The sequence below is a fragment of the Zalophus californianus genome, chromosome X (assembly GCF_009762305.2).
Source record: "Zalophus californianus isolate mZalCal1 chromosome X, mZalCal1.pri.v2, whole genome shotgun sequence".
In the NCBI taxonomy this organism is placed as follows: domain Eukaryota; kingdom Metazoa; phylum Chordata; class Mammalia; order Carnivora; family Otariidae; genus Zalophus; species Zalophus californianus.
In genome coordinates, this window is record NC_045612.1 from 118879473 (window position 1) to 118894593 (window position 15121).

The following is a 15121-nucleotide window of genomic DNA, read 5'->3' on the forward strand; positions in this document are numbered from 1 at the left end:
TTGTAACTCAGGCAAGTGAAAAGAGTTCCTTAAACAATGTGTGCAGAGCGGGCAGTGAAGCAGCATAAGAAATTCTGTGTCAGTGCATTATTCTAAAAAAGAAAGTGGAGTCACGCAGTTGAGTATCAGATCAATGCAAATTACTGTTATTATTTTCAATACTGCTGTCAAATTCTTAAGAGATCCTTTCAGCTATTATAGGCATTTTGGTATATTTAAAATTTCTACCTGTAATGAACAAGTGGTAATGTGTGCCCTTATGATGGGATATCAGTAAAATGCAGAGGAAAGCAACACTTTGCAAATTATTTTCAGATCTGCCTTTAGAAGGTTTGCCCACAGACAGAAAGGATTTACAGTGAATCTCAATTCAAACATCTGATGTAAAATTTCATAGCTAAGGCAGTGTGTAACAAGATCAATGAATATTCCTATATAGTTTGAATAGTAATCATATACTAGAGAACATATTTTTTTAAATGAATCAACAGAATTAAAATAATAAGCATGAAAGTATTCATGCAGCAAAAACCATAATAGCAAAATACTACAAATAACATATACCTAACATTAGGGGAACAGTTAAGAAAATCATGATATTTCACTTAAATACCATTCAGACATTAAAAACTATACTACTAAAAAATATATATATTACGGAGGATCTTAAAATGCCATGGGAAATGCAGTTAAGTGACTAAAGCAAGATTCTGGAGCACCTGGGTGGCTCAGTCAGTTAAGCGGCCTCTTGATTTCGGTTCAGGTCATGATCTCAGCGTCCTGAGATCAAGCCCCGTGTTGGTCTCCGGCACTGGGCATGGAGCCTGCTTAAGATTCTCTCTCTCTCCCTCCGCCCCTCCCCTCCTTAAAAATAGTGACTAAAGCAAGATCCCAAACTACATGTATTTATTATGCCAATACGTAAGGGAGAGAGAGGAAGAGATACACATAAGTACACACACACACACACACACACACACACACACACACACAGACACACAAATAGGACACAGGTAGACATTCAAAAATTGACAATCTTTTTTTCTTTTTTTAGAAAAATGTAATGCTATTTTGCATTGCTTTATAATAAATAAGCATTTGTACATTTGTAATCAAAACACGGTGACATACTCCATTCATTCATTCATTCGTTTTAGAGGGGAGGGGGAAGAGGCAGAAGGAGAGGGAGAGAGAGAATCGTAAGCAGAGCCGGACGTGGGGCTCAATCTCACGATTTGAGATCATGACCTGAGCTGAAATCAGGAGTCAGACACTTAACCAACTGAGCTACCCAGGTGTCCCCATACTCTATTCACTTAAAATGTTGACTATAATACATATAGTGCTAAGTCCTTGCCACACATTGTCTATTCCCCAGTCCAATCAAACCCCCAAGATAGCCAATAATAATAATTCAGGGCGTATTCTGCTACATTTCTCACTATGCTGGAATACAAACACATGCAGGTGAAAGAAAGGGTCTTTTTTTTTTTTTTACCGAACTTATATCATACTCTATTTTTCCAGATTGTTTTCCCCCTTTACTTCATAATGTATCCCTGCATCTAAGTCAATATATATAGCTATAATTCATTTTTCTAGTAATCATTCCAAGTAAGAGTTTGCATGATTAATTCAGCCATTTTTCTGCCGAGGAACATTCATATTGTTTCCAGTTTGATCACTACAAGAAAAAGCTGCCTGGATATACCCATATTTATACCTTATGTTATGGTGTGTTTAATCCATAGGACGGATCCCCATAGCTGGGCCAAAAGCATATCCATTTTTTCATTTTTACGAACATAAAAAGATAGCTTTCCTTAAAGGTTCTACATCTGCTTTCCCACAGCAATACACAAATGTCTGTTTTCTCAGATTGTCACCAGCACTGAATGTTATCAATCTTTTATTTTTACGCAACTGGACAAGTGAAAATTGTTCTTCAAATCCACATTCCTCTGAATGCTGATGAGGTTAAGCCTCCTTTTGTTAGTTTATTCCTCACTTGCATTTGAGTTTCTATAACTATAAATACAAAGGTTCTTTTCTATTGTGTCATTTTTCCCATTAGTTTGTGGGAGTTCTTTGAAAACTGGAGGTTTTAGGTTTTTGCCGGTCATATATACTGTGCATATTTGACTCTATCTTGTCTGTTGGGTTTTTTTATTACACATTTTTCCATCCAGAAATATTTTTAAACTTGTACTATCTCTCCTTCTCCCTCTCTCCCTCTCTTTCCTAAATTCTTGTGGTTGCTTCTGTAAATTAAACATGAGCACATGACCGTGACACAACTCTATTGGCCAACCAGGGCCCATATAACCAGAACTTTATAGGTCAATCCAGACCTTTGCCCCCAGACAAAACCACCATTTCTGTCAGTGATACGAAGCCAGGGGTGAAGTCCTCACCTCTCTCAAGAGCCATGGAATGATGTTATCGAGTGTATTTGAGCCCACACGGATAATGTGGAGCTACCATCCAGGCCACTAAGCATTACTTTGACTATCTGGTCACCAAGCAGTGCTCCCTGGTTTTAAAATCAAACTGCTCAGGCAAATGTTTCCATGTCTGCATAAAAATTAATATCTCCCCTCAGGAAAAGAGTTATAATTCACAGTTCAGGCCTGACAACAGCATGAGCCAATTAACCAAACATGGAAACAAAATAGAGCCATTTTTATTTTATTTTAAAACCTGTTTAATGAAATATGATATGCATAGCTGCTGAGGCCGTAGCCACCAGTAGGAAATTATCATGAACATAAATTAGTAGAGCAGTTTGTCTAAGCCACAGGTAAGCAAATTTTCAGATTGATTTTTTTTCAAACAGAAGTCAAAGTTGCCGAGGCAAAAATTACATGCAAAAATGCTGAGGCGTTTTGATACAGAGCCAGAAAAGTGAAGTTTTGGGGAATTCGGGGAATGGACTACAAGGCTGGGTTCGAGGCATAGGTCCCAAGGTGGATGGAACTTGGAGGGTAGGAGAAGGAAGAATAAACTCCAAGACAGAAACACACAAAAATTTACTCAAAAATTTACTCAACTGCTCTGATTCCATGTGCCCTCGGGTAAGCAAGGCAAGCTCTTCTGGGCAAGACCTGCTTCATAATTTGCAGGGACCCATGCACAATGAAAATGCAGGGCCCTTGTTCGTAGATGTTGAAGAATTTCAAAAAGGTTGCACCAGAGCCTTAAACCAACACGGGGTCCTTCTGAGCATGAGAGCCTGGGCAAGAACACAGGTATACCTGTCTCCAGGTTTCATTCTCCAGCCAGTACAGTGGGAAAGAACATACTGACATGTGCCTTGCCTCCTCCATGGGGTGACTGGGATGACAGATTGAGATATTTGTAAAAATTCCTTGTAAATGTGAAACTCTTTATCCAGAGCAGAGGCCATGCAGTCTAGAAACCCAAGTAGGGGGTCTCCTGGACACCTCCTGCCCACTTAAAGGAATTTAATAAGGGACAGCCAGATACTTCACCCATATTTAGGGCTTGATAAATCACAAAACTGAGATGGAGCTCACTCTTAAAAGTTTTTAGTGAATTAAAAGAAACCAGTTCACTAAATGTAATGTGGTTTCCTGGACTGGATCCTGGAACCAAAAAAGGAGATCAACGAAAGACTGATGGAAACCCATCCAAGCTCTGGGGTTCAGTTAATAGTAGCATATCACTATTAATTCTGCAGTGTGGACAAATGCACCGCAGTTACGGAGGGCATCAACATCAAGGGAAGCTGGTGAGGGTTGTTCGGGAACTCTCTGCACTATCTTTGCAACCTTTCTGTAAATATAAAATTATTCCAAAGTTAAAAGTCTATTAAAAAAAATACTAATAAGGGGCACCTGGGTGGCTCAGTCAGTTAAGTGTCAGACTCTTGATTTGGGCTCAGGTCATGATCTCAGGGTCGTGGGATCGAGCCTCGAGTAGGGCTCTGCGCTAGGAGGGGAGTCCGCTTAAGATTCTCTCCCTCTCCCTCTGCCCCTCCCTCCCTCTCTAAAAGAAATAAAAATAAAAAACTAGTCTTTTACTTAAAAAAAGGAGGGGGCACCAGGCTGGCTTAGTCAGTGGAGCATGTGACTCTTGATCTTGGAGTCGTGAGTGCCAGCCCCACGATGGGGGTAGAGTTTACTCAAAAAAAAAAAAAGAAGAAGAAGAAAGAAAGAAAAAAGAAACTGGTCCAGTTTGACTGACGGGGAGGACATGATGATTCTTACTTACTTGGAGGCAAAAAACGAGATTAGCTTCTCTATTAAAATGTGAAACCTGTCCTAAGTGATCTAGACACTTATTTTAAATGGTATCTACCTAAATATGTACATACATAAATACATAGAAAAGGGGCAGGTGAGAAAACAGACTGGATAAATGGAATGACTTGAAATTTTGCTGCATATACACAGTATTCTACATATTCCTAATTTACTCAAAGGTTCTACTTTGATTCCAGAACCTTCTTCCTTTAATAGACATCAGTCCATATTCTGTTAATCAATGCATGCTTGTTCTAGAAAATATATAAAAATACAACCCCCCAAAATTATCTATAATCCTATCACCAATATACAAACATAGTCAATGTTATGACTCACTTTTATCTTGTGTGTACATGCACATCTGAACATGAAATATACTTTAGAATAATGGAAACCATTATATGTAAATCAACATTTCCAAGATTATGTTCCATGAAACACTGGAATCCGTGAACAAAAAAATCAGGGAACATAGCCTACCGTATTCTCCCTCATAGAGATTCACTCTGCAAAATAGCATCATAAAAGCCAGGCAAGGTCCTGCATAAGTTTTTAAACTCAGATTTCTCAATATATGAATTCTATTATTAGCCAACAGAATACTCCTTGTGAAACTCTAGTATAAATAGATTTTCTATTCCAGATTTTTTCACTCAACAAGATGTTATGAGTATTTTCTCATGTTACTAAAACTTAACTGCAAATATCATTTTAATGGCTACAAATATTATATTATGTGAGCATTCCATTATTTATTATACCAGCACTTAGCAAAATGCCAAATGCAAGTATTTCCAAAAAGCACCAGATAGCAAGTATTTGAGGTTTTCCAGGCCCTTCAGCCTTTGTCCAATGACCCACGTCCACTGCTAAAGTATGTAGTAGCCATAGACACTGTGTCAATGAATGAGTGTAGTTGTGTTCCAGTAAAACTTTCATGTAATTATTACATGTCATGAAATATTATTCTTCCTTTGAATTTTTTTCAAACACTTAAAAATGTAAAAAACCATTCTTGGGGCATCTGGGTGGCTCAGTCGGTTAAGCGTCCAACTCTTGATTTCAGCTCAGGTCGTGATCTCAGGGTCATGGGATTGAACCCCATGTCGAGCCCCTGCATGGGGCTCCACACTCAGCGGGGAGTCTGTTTCTCCCTCTGCCCCTCCCCCTGCTCGCTCTTTCTCTCTCTCTCAAATAAATAAAATCTTAAAAAAAAAATAACATTCTTAGCTTACAGGCTGCATCAGAGGGTGGGCCCATAGACCATAGTTTGTCAACCCATGTTTTTCTCCCCAATTTAAAAAAATATATATTAGGCAATTGCAGAAAATCTTTGTCAAATTTCTGATCATTTCCTTTGGATGGACTTCTAATAAAATCCTAGCCCTGACCACCTAGGCCAGGGAATGTGAGTATCAGGCTCTGAACGCACACCGCTAAGTGGCTTTATGGAAGGGCATATAGTGCTCCACAGCAGTGGCTGAAAGTGTCTGTCTCACGGTACCCAAGCCAGTTTCGACTGTTACCATTTTTTACCTTTTGATGATTTGATGGATGAAAATTAGTATCATGTTTTACTCTGCATTTCTCGGATTACTAGTGAAGTTGGACAACTTCGTCTGTTCACCGACCATTTCCAGTTCTGTTGTGTGCCCTTTTCCTGTTCGTTACTGAAATACTGTTTGTTTTTTAAAGTCACGTGAGTTCTTTATATAGTGGGCCTATTAACTCTTCTTCTTCTTGGCAAATATTTTCCTCATTTGTTGATCTTTTAATTTTATTTTTTATGTTTTCAATTGTAGAAATGATTTTAAAATTTATAAGTTGGTTGCAGATTACAGATTGCCATAAATGTATAAATCTACCAGCATTTCCATTTTGGTGCCTCCCTTTGCTATATGCAAAGAGATCGTTTGAAGAGTCAACCATATTTTCTCCTGGATTTTATTATACTGCATATCTTACACTTAAACCCTTCATATTGTGTGGAATTTATTTAGTGTCTGGTGTGAGGCAAAGTCCAAAACTGTTTTCTTTCCAAACTGTTTTTCTGAATTCAATTTTTCCGTCATCATTTATTACATAACCCACCCTTTCCACCACTGATTTGTGAATATTCTTTTCTCTTTTGTAAACACTGGTGTCTAAATAAGGGCAAAAAAAAAGGCAATAAATAAATAAGGTCAAAATGGTACCTAATATGAGGGTAGAGATGGGGGGGCATTTTGAAGCCATCCCATTTATCTGTCTGCCCTTTCTTATACTAGCTCAACACTGTTTCAGCTTCTGTCACTTTACCATAGATTTGCCCATCCATTAGTGTTAAAATGCATGACAGAAGACCATTCCATGCTATTACTCCAAGGTTTTCTCAGAAGTTATGAAAGGCTGGGGCGCCTGGGTGGCTCAGTCAGTTAAGCGTCTGCCTTCGGCTCAGGTCATGACCTCAGAGTCCTCGGATCAAGGCCCGCATCGGGCTCCCTGCTCAGCAGGGGGTCTTCTTCTCTCGCTGCCCTCACCCTGCTTGTGCTTTCTCTCTTGCTCTCTTTCTCTCAAATAAATAAAATCTTAAAAAAAAAGAAGAAGAAGAAGAAAAAGAAGTTATTAAAGGCCATCTTGGGAGTATTTATGTTAGGAAAGGAAAACCCAGCATATGACTAAATAATCTACACGGAAACTACGCCCAGATCATTGACATCGAGTTTACTAAGAGAAAACAAACAAGATGTGAACGAAAATCATCATCAGAGAAGAGTGGTGGACACACAGCGCCTTGAGAAAACTTGTCTCCCCATTTACTTTAGGCCTATAAATAACAGTCAATTCTTGATTCTTCCAGTTAAATCTGCTACCAAAATGTATCCAGAACTCCATGGATCATCAATCCCACATTAGCTATGACTTTAGCCTTGTCCCCAGACGAATGCTTTAGCAGAATCTTAACAGAAAATGGGCTCTGAGTGAACAGCATCTCTCTCCCTTCCCTGGTCACCTTCTTGGGGTGGGTTGTAAACAAAGAAATGCTCAAAAGGGTGCCAGCAGGAGGAAAAAACACAACAGACAAACCGCAGACTGACCGTGTAGACCTGGATTGGCCAAATCTAGCCCTTTGCCCCTGTGTGTACATAAAGTTTTATGGAAGCAGAGCCGTGCTATTTCTTTCTCTTGTCTAGGCAGTGGCAGAGTTAAACAGTTGCAACAGAGACCATCAGGCCTGCGAAAAGTGGAAATATTTACTCATCTGGCCCTTTGGAGAAAAAGTTTGCTGATTGGGTCAAGGATATCTGCTTCCCGACTCCCTGCTAGCACATTCCACCCCCGCCCCCGCAGCCCCCGCAAATATGCCCTACCTACCGCCGACCTACCGTAAAGACAGACTCCTATTTCTCTGCTGCCTTCACCTCAGTGAATCTCTGTCTGCTTTTAATTAGCATTGAATCCAGACCTCAGCCATTCACACAGAAAACCAGAGGTTAATGCAGTCCCCACTTTTAATGTCCTTCCACTGGCTGCAATCAGAGCCTCAGTTCCATCCTATTGTCACGACCTGAGAAATGCTTAGGCTGGGACTGACAAAATCAGCTAAGCAAAGGGCAAGGTGCCTCTTGCGTTGTGCTATTTTGCCGCGGGGAGACGCCGAGACGAAGGGGGAAATCGCAATGTGGACAGGTCCACATTTGGGGAACTCTAAAATGGATGGGTTATTTTTAAGCATGTTTTTTCTGTCAGTGTGAAACCTCTTCAGGTAAAAGCTGAGATATTTGCAGGCCTTTTGCTATCCGCGAGGTAATTGCTGGCGCTAGTTCCGGAGCCATAAACGGAGTGACACTTTGTGCCAATAATCCTTGTGTTTCCACAGCAGCAAATGAAAACAGCAACCGACCAAAATGATAACGATGTTTTCCGTCTTACGCTGTGTTTCAGACATCAGGGTTTCAAAGCACGTAAATTGTTTTTCAAATCATTTCCTAAGAGTTCAGCCACAATATTTGGTGAACAAAATTTTAGGAACACTTTGTTGATTCTGCTTTACCGAAACATAAGGTATTCAGATATTGCAGACAAGTAAAGTGTTCAAATAAAGAAATGCGAAGGTCAGAATTCTTTTGGTCATAATCATTTGGGAAAGAATTTTTTCCAAAATATATTACTTCACTTTACATTAAAGACGAAACACCAGATTTTTTTCAGTAACCAAGGGCCATCATTTCGAGCATTTAAGTCTCTGCCAAGAAGGACCCCTGCCCTCGAGGAATCTATAGTCCAGGTGTCAGTAAACATCTTCTGTAAAGAGCTAGATGGTAAATATTTTAGGCTTTGTGGGCCACATGAAGTCTTCATTGCATGTTCTCTGATTGTGGAGAAATAAAATTCTAGTTGGGGAAGTTAGGTTTCTTGGAGGATCTGAGTTGAGTCCTCAAAGGATGAGTCATACTCTGTTTTTGAAAGCAAATATACATCCAGAATATATAAAGAACTCTTACAACTCAACAACAAAAAGGCAACCCAACTGAAAAAAAAAAAAATTAGTAAAGGACTTAAACAGACATTTCTCCTAACAAGATATACAAGGAGCCACCAAGCACCTGAAAAGATGTTCAACATCATCAGCCATTAGGGAAATGCAAATCAAAACCACAATGAGATACTACTTCTCACCCACTAGGATGGCTGTAATCCAAAAAAAAAGAAAAAAGAAAAAAAGAAAAAGAACAAGTGTTAGAGAGAACGTGGAGAAATTAGAACCCTTATGCATTGCTGATAGGAATGTAAAATGGTTTGGCTGCTGTGGGAAACAGTGGCATTTCTTCAAAAAGGTAAACCTATACTGTATGACCGAGCAACTCCATTAGTAGGTATGTATCCAAAAGAATTGAAAGAGGCACTCAAGCAGGCACTTGCACGTGCTTGTTCATGGACGCCCGGCTCACAATAGCCAAAAGCTGGAAAGAGCCCGAATGTCCATCAACAAATACATGAATAAACAAATGCATAATATAGCCATACAATGGAGTATTCTGCAGCCATAAAAAGGAATGGAGGTCTGACACCTGCTACAACGTGGGTGGACCTCGAAACCATGAGGCTTAGTGGAAGAAGCCAGACACATATTGTACGATTCAACTTACAAAAAATACCCAGAATAGGTAAATCCATAAAGACAAAAAGCAGACTTGTGTTTCCTAAGGGCGGGAAAGGAGAAGGGAATGAGGGGTGACTGCTTAACACATACAGACTTTCCTTCTGGGGTGATGGAAATATTTTGGGGGCTCCTGGGTGGCTCAGTGGGTTAAGCCTCTGCCTTTGGCTCAGGCCATGATCCCGGGGTGCTGGGATCGAGTCCTGCATTGGGCTTCTTGCTCCATGGGGAGTCTGCTTCTCCCTTTCCCTCTGCCTGCCACTTCCCCTGTCTGTGTGTTCTCTCTCTCTCTCTCTCTAAAAATAAAATCTTTAAAAAAAAAAAAAAAGAAATACTTTGGAACTAAATACAAGTAGTGGCCGCATAATATTGTGGATGTACTAAATGCCACTGAATTGTTCACTTTAAGATGGTTAATTTCATGTTATGTGAATCTCACCTCAATTAAAAAAAAACTAGAAAAAAAAGAGTAAATAGGCAGAGTGGGTTAGAAAGTCAGGACTCATAGATGCTGGTTTGTTATATCGTGATATAACACCAATAAGCCATTTTGTATGCATATATGCTTATGTTTCCACTTTTTGGCCACCTTGTATATGTATTGCTTTTTCACTGTTAAAGCAATAGATGTTTGTTGTAAAATTCAAGGCATATAGAAAAATGTCATAATGATAGCTAACATGTACTAAGCCCTGGCCATTTGCTAACACTGTGCTGAAATGAACCAACACATACTGGTCTGAATCTTCACAAGAACCCTGTGTCTGTGCCCAATTTAAAAGATGAAGCAACAGAAGCTGAAAGAGATTAAGAAACAGGCCTCGCTATAGAAAGCTAGTAAATAGCAATGCCAGAACTGGAACCCCACGGTCCAACCCCAGAAGTCTGGTTCTGAAACACTGCCTGCCATTGCCTTGAAAGAAACAATTGTGTCTTCCCTAATTCACTCTCTAGAGGAAATTACTCTTAACTAAACATTTTCAGATCATCTTTTTAAACAAAACGAGGATCCTACTATACTCAATATTCCAAAACTCCGTTTTTAAATCAAATATATCATGAACATATTTTCATGTCTCTACACTTATTTCAGCTTTATGAATGGTCACGTGAGCTGCCATTGCACAAATGGATCATCATTTAGTAATCCAGTCCCCTAGTGTTGGGCACTTGAGTGGTTTCCTTTTTTTCACTATTACAGTGTTGTGATAAGACTCCCAGTATCTTCGCTCACTTGCTTGATTACACTGTCAGGATACATTTCTTGAAGCAGAATTTCTTGGGCAAAAGATATGCCTATTAGTCACTGTGAAGGATGTTGCTGAACTGTCCACCCCCAAATTTGTATTAATTTAGATTTCTACCACTAGTGTGTGAGGACCACTTTCCTCATATCACAATCCTGGGCGTTGCCAATCTTTTTGGTCTCTACCCACCAATAAGTCAGAATTTATATCTTGTTATTTTAATTTGCATTCTTTCATTATTAACAAAGTTGAGCATATATTTACCCATGCATTAGCCATTTGAACTGCTTTTAAGAATTGATTGTTAGGGGATGCCTGGGTGGCTCAATTGGTCAAGCATCTGCCTTTGGCTCAGGCCATGATCCCGGGGTGCTGGGATCGAGTCCTGCATTGGGCTTCTTGCTCCATGGGGAGTCTGCTTCTCCCTTTCCCTCTGCCTGCCACTTCCCCTGTCTGTGTGTTCTCTCTCTCTCTCTCTCTAAAAATAAAATCTTTAAAAAAAAAAAAAAAAGAAATACTTTGGAACTAAATACAAGTAGTGGCCGCATAATATTGTGGATGTACTAAATGCCACTGAATTGTTCACTTTAAGATGGTTAATTTCATGTTATGTGAATCTCACCTCAATTAAAAAAAAACTAGAAAAAAAAGAGTAAATAGGCAGAGTGGGTTAGAAAGTCAGGACTCATAGATGCTGGTTTGTTATATCGTGATATAACACCAATAAGCCATTTTGTATGCATATATGCTTATGTTTCCACTTTTTGGCCACCTTGTATATGTATTGCTTTTTCACTGTTAAAGCAATAGATGTTTGTTGTAAAATTCAAGGCATATAGAAAAATGTCATAATGATAGCTAACATGTACTAAGCCCTGGCCATTTGCTAACACTGTGCTGAAATGAACCAACACATACTGGTCTGAATCTTCACAAGAACCCTGTGTCTGTGCCCAATTTAAAAGATGAAGCAACAGAAGCTGAAAGAGATTAAGAAACAGGCCTCGCTATAGAAAGCTAGTAAATAGCAATGCCAGAACTGGAACCCCACGGTCCAACCCCAGAAGTCTGGTTCTGAAACACTGCCTGCCATTGCCTTGAAAGAAACAATTGTGTCTTCCCTAATTCACTCTCTAGAGGAAATTACTCTTAACTAAACATTTTCAGATCATCTTTTTAAACAAAACGAGGATCCTACTATACTCAATATTCCAAAACTCCGTTTTTAAATCAAATATATCATGAACATATTTTCATGTCTCTACACTTATTTCAGCTTTATGAATGGTCACGTGAGCTGCCATTGCACAAATGGATCATCATTTAGTAATCCAGTCCCCTAGTGTTGGGCACTTGAGTGGTTTCCTTTTTTTCACTATTACAGTGTTGTGATAAGACTCCCAGTATCTTCGCTCACTTGCTTGATTACACTGTCAGGATACATTTCTTGAAGCAGAATTTCTTGGGCAAAAGATATGCCTATTAGTCACTGTGAAGGATGTTGCTGAACTGTCCACCCCCAAATTTGTATTAATTTAGATTTCTACCACTAGTGTGTGAGGACCACTTTCCTCATATCACAATCCTGGGCGTTGCCAATCTTTTTGGTCTCTACCCACCAATAAGTCAGAATTTATATCTTGTTATTTTAATTTGCATTCTTTCATTATTAACAAAGTTGAGCATATATTTACCCATGCATTAGCCATTTGAACTGCTTTTAAGAATTGATTGTTAGGGGATGCCTGGGTGGCTCAATTGGTCAAGCATCTGCCTTTGGCTCAGGCCATGATCCCGGGGTGCTGGGATCGAGTCCTGCATTGGGCTTCTTGCTCCATGGGGAGTCTGCTTCTCCCTTTCCCTCTGCCTGCCACTTCCCCTGTCTGTGTGTTCTCTCTCTCTCTCTCTCTAAAAATAAAATCTTTAAAAAAAAAAAAAAAAGAAATACTTTGGAACTAAATACAAGTAGTGGCCGCATAATATTGTGGATGTACTAAATGCCACTGAATTGTTCACTTTAAGATGGTTAATTTCATGTTATGTGAATCTCACCTCAATTAAAAAAAAACTAGAAAAAAAAGAGTAAATAGGCAGAGTGGGTTAGAAAGTCAGGACTCATAGATGCTGGTTTGTTATATCGTGATATAACACCAATAAGCCATTTTGTATGCATATATGCTTATGTTTCCACTTTTTGGCCACCTTGTATATGTATTGCTTTTTCACTGTTAAAGCAATAGATGTTTGTTGTAAAATTCAAGGCATATAGAAAAATGTCATAATGATAGCTAACATGTACTAAGCCCTGGCCATTTGCTAACACTGTGCTGAAATGAACCAACACATACTGGTCTGAATCTTCACAAGAACCCTGTGTCTGTGCCCAATTTAAAAGATGAAGCAACAGAAGCTGAAAGAGATTAAGAAACAGGCCTCGCTATAGAAAGCTAGTAAATAGCAATGCCAGAACTGGAACCCCACGGTCCAACCCCAGAAGTCTGGTTCTGAAACACTGCCTGCCATTGCCTTGAAAGAAACAATTGTGTCTTCCCTAATTCACTCTCTAGAGGAAATTACTCTTAACTAAACATTTTCAGATCATCTTTTTAAACAAAACGAGGATCCTACTATACTCAATATTCCAAAACTCCGTTTTTAAATCAAATATATCATGAACATATTTTCATGTCTCTACACTTATTTCAGCTTTATGAATGGTCACGTGAGCTGCCATTGCACAAATGGATCATCATTTAGTAATCCAGTCCCCTAGTGTTGGGCACTTGAGTGGTTTCCTTTTTTTCACTATTACAGTGTTGTGATAAGACTCCCAGTATCTTCGCTCACTTGCTTGATTACACTGTCAGGATACATTTCTTGAAGCAGAATTTCTTGGGCAAAAGATATGCCTATTAGTCACTGTGAAGGATGTTGCTGAACTGTCCACCCCCAAATTTGTATTAATTTAGATTTCTACCACTAGTGTGTGAGGACCACTTTCCTCATATCACAATCCTGGGCGTTGCCAATCTTTTTGGTCTCTACCCACCAATAAGTCAGAATTTATATCTTGTTATTTTAATTTGCATTCTTTCATTATTAACAAAGTTGAGCATATATTTACCCATGCATTAGCCATTTGAACTGCTTTTAAGAATTGATTGTTAGGGGATGCCTGGGTGGCTCAATTGGTCAAGCATCTGCCTTTGGCTCAGGCCATGATCCCGGGGTGCTGGGATCGAGTCCTGCATTGGGCTTCTTGCTCCATGGGGAGTCTGCTTCTCCCTTTCCCTCTGCCTGCCACTTCCCCTGTCTGTGTGTTCTCTCTCTCTCTCTCTCTAAAAATAAAATCTTTAAAAAAAAAAAAAAAGAAATACTTTGGAACTAAATACAAGTAGTGGCCGCATAATATTGTGGATGTACTAAATGCCACTGAATTGTTCACTTTAAGATGGTTAATTTCATGTTATGTGAATCTCACCTCAATTAAAAAAAAACTAGAAAAAAAAGAGTAAATAGGCAGAGTGGGTTAGAAAGTCAGGACTCATAGATGCTGGTTTGTTATATCGTGATATAACACCAATAAGCCATTTTGTATGCATATATGCTTATGTTTCCACTTTTTGGCCACCTTGTATATGTATTGCTTTTTCACTGTTAAAGCAATAGATGTTTGTTGTAAAATTCAAGGCATATAGAAAAATGTCATAATGATAGCTAACATGTACTAAGCCCTGGCCATTTGCTAACACTGTGCTGAAATGAACCAACACATACTGGTCTGAATCTTCACAAGAACCCTGTGTCTGTGCCCAATTTAAAAGATGAAGCAACAGAAGCTGAAAGAGATTAAGAAACAGGCCTCGCTATAGAAAGCTAGTAAATAGCAATGCCAGAACTGGAACCCCACGGTCCAACCCCAGAAGTCTGGTTCTGAAACACTGCCTGCCATTGCCTTGAAAGAAACAATTGTGTCTTCCCTAATTCACTCTCTAGAGGAAATTACTCTTAACTAAACATTTTCAGATCATCTTTTTAAACAAAACGAGGATCCTACTATACTCAATATTCCAAAACTCCGTTTTTAAATCAAATATATCATGAACATATTTTCATGTCTCTACACTTATTTCAGCTTTATGAATGGTCACGTGAGCTGCCATTGCACAAATGGATCATCATTTAGTAATCCAGTCCCCTAGTGTTGGGCACTTGAGTGGTTTCCTTTTTTTCACTATTACAGTGTTGTGATAAGACTCCCAGTATCTTCGCTCACTTGCTTGATTACACTGTCAGGATACATTTCTTGAAGCAGAATTTCTTGGGCAAAAGATATGCCTATTAGTCACTGTGAAGGATGTTGCTGAACTGTCCACCCCCAAATTTGTATTAATTTAGATTTCTACCACTAGTGTGTGAGGACCACTTTCCTCATATCACAATCCTGGGCGTTGCCAATCTTTTTG